Genomic DNA, 9,343 nt, shown 5'->3' on the forward strand with positions numbered 1-9,343 from the left:
TTGGGATTTGTGAATTACAGTAGCTTATCCTATGGACTGTATCGATGAATAAAACTGACTTGGCTTTAGGCTTTTTTTGTTTGTTTGTTTTTTTTGCTAAATGGGGAAAGCAAAAAGAAAGAAATGTAGTCAGGTTTGAAAGTTAACTCTCGGCTACTTGCCCGCAACTTGTATATTATCTGCATTAGGAGTATTGCTCTCATAACAAAAATGCAATGCAACACAAACTAGCACGTGGTTCCATTATAGCAGCGACTTGATTCATTTTAGAATGCGAGATATTTCATAATTCTGTGTTTTGGCAGATTTTGGGGGAGGTGTAGGAATAAGTGCATCCTTTAATTTAATTGTTCAGGGACTACCAGCGGTGTTACTCTGGAACCCGGATTTTTGCACAATGAAATCACACACTCTCTGAATTAAGAATTTGACTAAATATAACTGATTTCAAGGCATTCTTGAATGGCATCTGGCATACTTGGCCAATGTGTTACAATACATCTGGGAATAAACGTAAAACATCTTTTGATTTAATTTTTCGAGAAATAAATTAAAGCCTTCGTTTTTCCTAGGAATGTTAATTTCCTTTTAATATCCTTAATGTTTAAACTGCACTGTTTAAAAACGTTATCCCTGTAAGGAATCAGGAAAAACGCTAAATTGCTCAGGATAGGCCTATATTTAAATAAATACAGACACTCATAAGAACAAACGTAGCGTATTGTAATAATGACCAATTAATTTACATAAAATGCATTTAACTTTGTTTGAATACACACCTATGAAGGCATATAGCGGCAACGTGTCTTCCATTAAAAAAAAAAGAAGAAATAAAGGTGTACACATTATACAGGCCTATTGTAGTGCCTACTAATGGGCGCATCAATTGGGGTATCAATTGACCACCTTCATCTCCCGTCTGATTAATTACTTTGTTAATGGATGCTGTCTATTGCACCCTTTCATCTGATTAACAGTACCCTCTGCTACTAACTGTTAATGCACTGTGGGGGGTAGATTAAAAGGGACTGACAATGGTTGAGGACAGCAGCAGGACGGGTGCTGTATATGTGCTATTCGTGTAGTGAAAGAACTGATGTCTGAACTTTATGAAACCACGGAATATTGCGTTTGAGGGGACTGAGGTTGTGTGACTGTAGCGCAGGGAAGTCTAGAAAGAGAATCTCTGCTGGAGTTGAAATCGCGCAACGCCGGGATCTTACCGGATAACAACGGTGGTGGCACCGGTCACGCCACTCGGACCCCAACGTGGCATTCACAGTGACCTTAGGTGGGTGGGTATGTATCTATCTATCTTTCTATCTATCTATCGGGCTGCGTTAAATAAGAACTACAGTAGGCTACTGCTTCTGTACCTTGTAGGACAATGTGGTTGATGTGCTGTTGTTCCCATTCATTTATATCTTAAGTCAGTCATGTCACCGTGCTGTCAGATATATACAAAGACATTGAAATACGAGCTCTGCCACTTTCAGCTCCAGCTCTGCCACTTTCTTCGAAAACTACTTTAAAAAAAAAAAAAAAAAAATATTGTTCTACTTTTACAGTTATCTATAATAGAAGGGAATGGCACCCTCTAGTGAATAGACTAGTCAATTGTCACGTTTCTCAAGAATATTTGTTGGGAAAAGTTCAAAATCTGCTTTTAAAATGTTTAAATCTCTGCTACTGCGCGCACCTTTATATATTATTTCTAGGAGTATTATTCTAGCGCTTTTCCTCCAGGCCTTTCTCATAAATCTGTAACCGCACGTGCAACCCCAAACTTAGCGTGTCAGCCGGGTGCATGCTTGGCTTCTGATGATGGGTTTTATGAGCCGTGTTATTTCTCCGTTTTGTGGAAGCTATTCAATCTACATTAGTGTCAAACCTACTGCAGCTCCTTTTTCTTCTAGCGTTCACGGTGAAGGGATAGGACTCTGGTAAAGGGGTCAAGCTGGTACCTTAAGGTTTGAGTCATTGTCATTTTGGACAATTGGACGCCTTTATGCCACTGACATACAGTAACTTCTATCCGACTATCTGCTGTCTGTAAAACACACCAAGGCACAGTTTGTTGTTTTCAGCCAGAAATGAATTTGGCTCTGGCTACCGGCAGCGCTTTGCTGCAAAAGCGTCACAAGTTGTGGTTTGGCAAAGTGTACTTTCGGAAACGCATTAAGCAAATGGTCCAGTGATGGGTAGCAAAGGAGCCGCAGAAGAGTGATAAGGGATTGAAACATCTTCATTATATCTATATATCAAAAACGATTGCTGCTGCTGCTCAGTGTGTGCGTTCTTTACTGAGAAGTTCTTATGAAATGACCACCAGGGAGAAGTAGTGGTAACAAGCCACTTCTCCATTGTTGCGACAGTGGTGAACTGGGGACAATGCTATATGGCAGTGGTCTTCAACCATTTTTTTTTTAAACGTTACACCTTGTGTCTGACGGTGTCCGCTCAAGTACCATTTTACAATTTTTGCTCTACAAAATGGTACCACAGTTGCAATAAATGGCTTAATATTTTTGTCCACCTTAATATATAATTAGTCACAATCGTTTTGGACTGACAAACTGCAAACTGCTGGTTTAGTACAGAATACCAGTGTCTTAAAACTTTTAATTACGTCTTTGGATGCACAAAATCAAAAGGTAGTATTTGGGAATCTCTTTGGAAACGCAAGTAGTCGCTTTCTATTCGGCAAAGTAATTATCAATAATCCAGAAACACTGTAAATGTTTATCACGTTACCGTTTACTTTGGATCTCGGTATGACTGTGTGCCATTTAAAATGTTTACAACGTCAAAAACATTAACCTCAAAATAAAACTAGAAAACGTTTTATTGAAGCCAAAATAAAAATGATCCCAAGGATAACTTTGTCGCTTTGCACTTTCTGTAATGTAGACTCTTTTTTTGTATGTGTTTTTTCTTCCTTCGATTTTCTTTTGCAAGCAAGAAATGTGTCGCTTTTTTTAACGTGATACACAACACACGGGTGAATCTGAGTGTACTCTATCAAACACTGAAAACAATTCAACCAGCGCGCTATTGTTACTTATGCAGCCGCGCCTGAGTAAGAGTGGACACACGCTTAATCGAAATCACGCACTCGTACAGGTGCATGAGAATTGTGAAACTAGTCACACTGTAAACTTTGTGCTGCTAAACAAATGAAATATTTAGAGAGAATATATAGTACCTTTGCTTTGTGCTTAGGATCATTGTCCTGCTGAAAGGTGAATCTTCTCCCCAGCCCCAGGTCTCTGGCAGACTGGAACAGGTTTTCCTCCAGGATCTGCCTGTACTTTGCACCATCCATCTTTCCCTCGATCTTCACAAGCCTCCCTGTCCCCACTGCTTCAAAGCATCCCCAAAACATAATGTTGTCACCACCATGCTTTACTGTAGGGATGGTGTTAGCAGGGTGATGACCTCCCTCAACAGTTTCCTTAATTATTATTGTTATTATTATTATTATTAGTAGTAGTAGTCGTAGTAGTAGTTTATTTAGCAGACGCCTTTATCCAAGGCGACTTACAGAGAGTAGGGTGTGTGAACTATGCATCAGCTGCAGAGTCATTTACAAACACGTCTCACCCGAAAGACGGAGCACAAGGAGGTTGTGACTTGCTCAAGGTCACACGAGTCAGTGGCTGAGGTGGGATTTGAACCGGGGACCTTCTCGTTAGGAGGCTGTGTGGTCCAGTGGTTAAAGAAACAGGCTTGTAACCAGGAGGTCCCTGGTTCAAATCCCACCTCAGCCACTGACTCATTGTGTGACCCTGAGCAAGTCACTTAACCTCCTTATGCTCTGTCTTTCGGGTGAGACGTAGTTGTAAGTGACTCTGCAGCAGATGCATAATTCACACACCCTAGCCTCTGTAAGTCGCTTTGGATAAAGGGGTCTGCTAAATAAACAAATAATAATAATAATACAAGCCCCTTTGTTTAACCACTGGCAGCTCCTTGTTCGGCATGTTTTGCCATTTGCTTCAAATTCCCTTCATACAACAGAAACAGCTTGATTCTTCATCCAGGAGTATTCAAATCAGTTGAACTACTGTGATTGGACACAGGTGGGGTCTGTTTAACTTATTATGTGCCTTGTTAAGGTAATTTGTACCTGAGCTAATTTGGGTTTGCTATGACAAAGGGTGTGAAGACTTATGCAATTAAGACTTTTTGGTTTTTTATTTTTAATTACTTTTTGAATATTTCTATAATTGTTCTTTCATGTTGAAAGTGTAGATCAGTGAAACAAACTCCTACTTTAATGCATTTTGAATTGTATTTTTTAGGCAGTAGAATGTGAAATGTTCAAGAGTGTGAAGACTTTTTCAAGGCACTAATATCTACATACTTTCCAAATGCACACAAAAAGGAGTTGCTTAAAAAAAAGAAATCTGCCATCTTGTCTGGGTGTAGCCTGTAATCTAATTTATTTTAAATGTTATATTGTGATATACAAAACAAAAATTGGGCCCAGAAGAACTTTGTTACCCGACTGACCATTTGGAGTCAAGAGTAAAAATGGAGAAGTCGGTTACAATGTGGTGACATTGCTGAAGAACTGGTTGCTTATTTCTTCCTTTTCCTTAGTCATTCACTTGCTGCAATACTGTCAAAGAAAAAAAAACTGCAAGTACTAGCACTGGCAACAGTGGCTATATTTTAAACATGTTTTTCTACAGATTCCCTGTATGTTATAAAGTTCTTAGACCTGCTGATAACACTATGTAACACAATTTTTGTTCCAGTCCCACCTGTGGTAGTGCGTCTTGGTGCCCCTGCTGTCCCAAAGGCAAACATAGCAGGGAAACTTGGTAAAACCGCCTTGGAGACCCATCAGGAATGCCACCATTTTGAAGTCTCCTATGACCTCCCAGCCATACTCATCATACTTCAAGGCGTCCAGCAAGGTCTTGATGCTGTTGTAATCCTCTTTGAGGTGCACCGAGTGAGCCAGGGGAAGAGACGGGTACTTGTTACCATTATGGAGCAGCACGGCTTTGAGGCTCCTGGATGAGCTGTCAATGAAGAGGTGCCACTCATTCTGGTTACAGGCGATTCCGATTGCCTCGAACAGACTGGTCACATTGTGGCAGAAGCAGAGCCCATCTTGACGGGTGAAGAAGCTGGAAAAAGGTTGGTGATGCTTCCTCTGATCTGCGACTTGCACACTTTCATCCAACAAGTTCCACTGCTTGAGCCTAGACGTCAAAAGCTCGGCATTGGACTTGGTGAGACCAAGATCTCTAATCAAGTTGTTGAGGTCTTTTTGGTTGGGGTAATATGGGTTTCTCTCCTCAGCTCCACCTCTGAAATTGTCATCTGGATCTACAACGTCTTCCTCGCTCTCTGACTTGCTGCTCTCTTCTAAAGACAACTGCTCTCTCTCCGGAGGAGTGGGTACGGGGAGCTCATGGCAGTGTGGCACTGGGGCGATGGATGAAGGAAGGTCCGGATACGTGATAGCAGGTGCATTCTTGCCAGCCCGACGTTTGGAAGGGTCCACCATGCAGAAGTAGCAGTTGCTTGAGTGGTCAGTGGGTTCCCGCCAAATTCTTGGGATAGCGAACTTCATGGCTCTCTTTTCCCCTCTGTACCATCCTACAAAAATACATTTATTTCACCCATGACTAATGTGTAAGAGATTCTCGCAACATTTTTCATATATGATATATTTTTTCAATAACATTGAAAATTGTAAAACATTTTAAAATTAAAAACTTTTACAATTTTTTAAAAATTTTAACAAATTTTATAACATAAAATTCAGAGCAACAATTGTCCATCTTACCTTCCAGAGTTTTTTTGCAGCGCTCGCAGGTGAAATGAGGTGCCCAGGGTTTGTCTTGATCCCCGACAGGCATGCCGAAATATGCCTTGTAGGCCTCACACATCTTAGCAGATGCTTCCACGGAGTACTTTTTCGCTCTTGTCTTGATAAATTGGCTGCAGACATAGCAAAATGCGTCTGCCGGATGCTTGCAGCCTCTTGATGCCATCTCAGAAAAATGCAGATATGTATCCACTTAGGCAGCTGGAACTAAACTGAACTGGTGGGCTTAAGGCCCCTGTATTTATACTACTATTTATATTACTGGAAAGTTCTAGAAAGTTCTAGAAGTTACTCCAAGTTTACTCAGCACTGAATCTATCTGGAATGTTCTGGAAAATAGGTAAATTTCAAAATATCACTGTCCTGGTCACAAAAGCAAAGTTTGTGGGGAATAATAGTCATTTTCTATACTTTTGAGGCATAAGCAATTAGGAAATGACACTTACTACCCAGGAAAAAAAAAAAAAAAAAAGTTACACGGTGTAAGCAATTTGCTATAAAGTATTTTTTTCAGATTGCCTTAGTGTTCTTGTTGGTCTATTTTAAAACACAATGTCACTATAGAGTCTAGACAATGTAGCTTTTTTATTTAACCGTCCTCAAGTAATCACATTAGCTTTGAATAACCCGGGAACAAAAGCATCTCTTGTGCGTGCATTACCCCCAGAGTTAGGAAGGGTATTGATTAGTAATTCCTTTCAGCCATGTTGTACATAGTGGTCAACTTCAGTGGTTCCCTTCAATGGAAGAGACTAGTATTATAAGAGAGGGGGGTTGAAAAAATGTTTTACTTTGAAATGCTGTTTTAATTGTTTCAGTCCATGCTTTTTTATATTTTGTATTTTCTGGTTGATTTTTTCAAGAACTGCAGTGTTTGGACGACCCTTTTGTAATCAATATAAATGAGTGGGTTTGGATTTAATAAAAACATATCAATAAAATCTGCCTCAAGAAGCAATTGATCCACTAAAAACTTAAATGTATTTCTGTTAAAAACAAAAACACACTTTTTTTCTTTTCTGTTTAAATCAAAAGCAGTGTTTTCATAGTCTTGGATATTCGATAAAAGTACAAATGTAATGATAAAAAGAAAAACAATAACTTCAGAAACTACTATGAATCAGAAATTCGGTTTCAGAAATACAGACTCTTAGTAACAATAAATTAAAAACAAACAAAGTTAGAATAGCAAAACCATTACTATGAGATACCATGCAAAAAAAAACAAACCAAAACACAGCTCTTTTGAAATGATTGACCAAAAGTTTAGACACAGTGGAATTTGTTACACAAAAACACAGTGGCTCAAAAGATATGCAAGATTTGGTTTGGTTTGCCCACAGTAATAGGGTTCAAGTCTGTATACTGTATCTACTGTAACCAAGTACTTCCTGTAAATCATGGCTTAGAGGTATCCCACAGAACACTGAGACATAGTATTGGTTCCTAATTCTAATAATTCCTATAGCTAAAATGTATGCAACTACGCCCAACACTCTATATACAAAGAAACGCTGTTAAAGATGTGAACGCCATCATTTATTTTTACCATGCAATAGTTCCACTTTTCCAAAAGGAAATGAACACTATTTCCATGATGTATTTGAATGTAATAGTATGGTCTAGATGAAGTATTCGTTTAAGATTATCATAATACATGACTCTGAACAGTGCATTTTTTTTTTTTTTAGTATTGAAACATTTCCCTTTTTTTTTTTTTTTTTTAATTCCACGTTGTAAAGTTGAGTAAGTTTTGCACCAGAGCCTTTTACCACGAGTGTGGTTTAATCTGATTGTGGATTTAGCTGCTCTACTCACTCACCCAACCTGACGCCCTCCAAATAATTCCAAACAAGCGCCACGGACATGAAAATGAAAACAAATGCAGCATACAGTACACTGAGACTCAGTGCACATTAAGGCGCTCTTTTGCAGGTACGTGTGTCCAGTATGTCTGTGTGTCAGGGTACTGCAGAATTGTAGCCTCTTGTTTTGTGGGTCTTCCCCTCCAGATTCTCCGCCCAGCATTGCTGTCTGCAGTTCTGCCCTAAGGTTAGAAGGGCAAACTGTTACGAAGCACAGCCAGCAAGGTTAAACTACACAAAATTATATTATTTCTAGCAGTATTATTCTAGCGCTTTTCCTCCAGGCCTTTCTCATAAATCTGTAACCGCACGTGCAACCCCAAACTTAGCGTGTCAGCCGGGTGCATGCTTGGCTTCTGATGATGGGTTTTATGAGTCGTGTTATTTCTCCGTTTTGTGGAAGCTATTCAATCTACATTAGTGTCAAACCTACTGCAGCTCCTTTTTCTTCTAGCGTTCACGGTGAAGGGATAGGACTCTGATAAAGGAGTCAAGCTGATAACTTAAGGTTTAAGGGGTCATTATCATTTTGGACAATTAGACACTTTTATGCCAGTGACATAGTAACATTTAATCAGCCTATCTGCTGTCTGTAAAACACACCAAGGCACAGTTTGTATTTTTCAGCCAGAAATGAATTTGGCTCTGGCTACCGGCAGCGCTTTGCTGCAAAAGCGTCACAAGTTGTGGTTTGGCAAAGTGTACTTTCGGAAACGCATTAAGCAAATGGTCCAGTGATGGTTAGCAAAGGAGCCCCAGAAGAGTGATAAGGGATTGAAACATCTTCATTATATCTATATATCAAAAACGATTGCTGCTGCTGCTCAGTGTGCGCGTTCTTTACTGAGAAGTTCTTATGAAATAACCACCAGGGAGAAGTAGTGGTAACAAGCCACTTCTCCATTATTGTTGCGACAGTGGTGATCTGGGGACAATGATATATGGAGGTGTTTTTTTTTTTTTTTTTTTTTTAACTTTACCCCTTGTGTCTGAAGGTTTCAGCTCAAGTATCATTTTACATTTTTTGCTCAACAAAATGGAACCACAGTTGCAATAAATGGCCGAATATTTTTGCCCCCCCCTGTTTTATTTTAATATATAATTAGTCACAACCGTTTTGGACTGACAAACTGCTGGTTTAGGACAGAATACCAGTGTCTTAAAACTTTTAATTACGTCTTTGGATGCACAAAGTCAAAAGGTAGTATTTGCATTGTGCTGTGTGGTCCAGTGGTTAAAGAAAAGGGCTTGTAACCAGGAGGTCCCCGGTTCAAATCCCACCTCAGCCACTGACTCATTGTGTGACCCTGAGCAAGTCACTTAACCTCCTTGTGCTCCGTCTTTCGGGTGAGAGGTAGTTGTAAGTGACTCTGCAGCTGATGCATAGTTCACACACCCTAGTCTCTGCAAGTCGCCTTGGATAAAGGTGTCTGAAAACAATTCAATCAGCCGCTATTGTTACTTATGCAGCCGCGCCTGAGTAAGAGTGGACACACGCTTAATCGAAATCACGCACTCTTACAGGTGGATGAGAATTGTGAAACTAGTCACACTGTAAACTTTGTGCTGCTAAACAAAAATTAAATATTTATAGAGAATATATAATACCGTTAAAAAAAACAAAACAAGA

This window comes from Acipenser ruthenus, chromosome 29 (assembly GCF_902713425.1).
Source record: "Acipenser ruthenus chromosome 29, fAciRut3.2 maternal haplotype, whole genome shotgun sequence".
NCBI lineage: Eukaryota > Metazoa > Chordata > Actinopteri > Acipenseriformes > Acipenseridae > Acipenser > Acipenser ruthenus.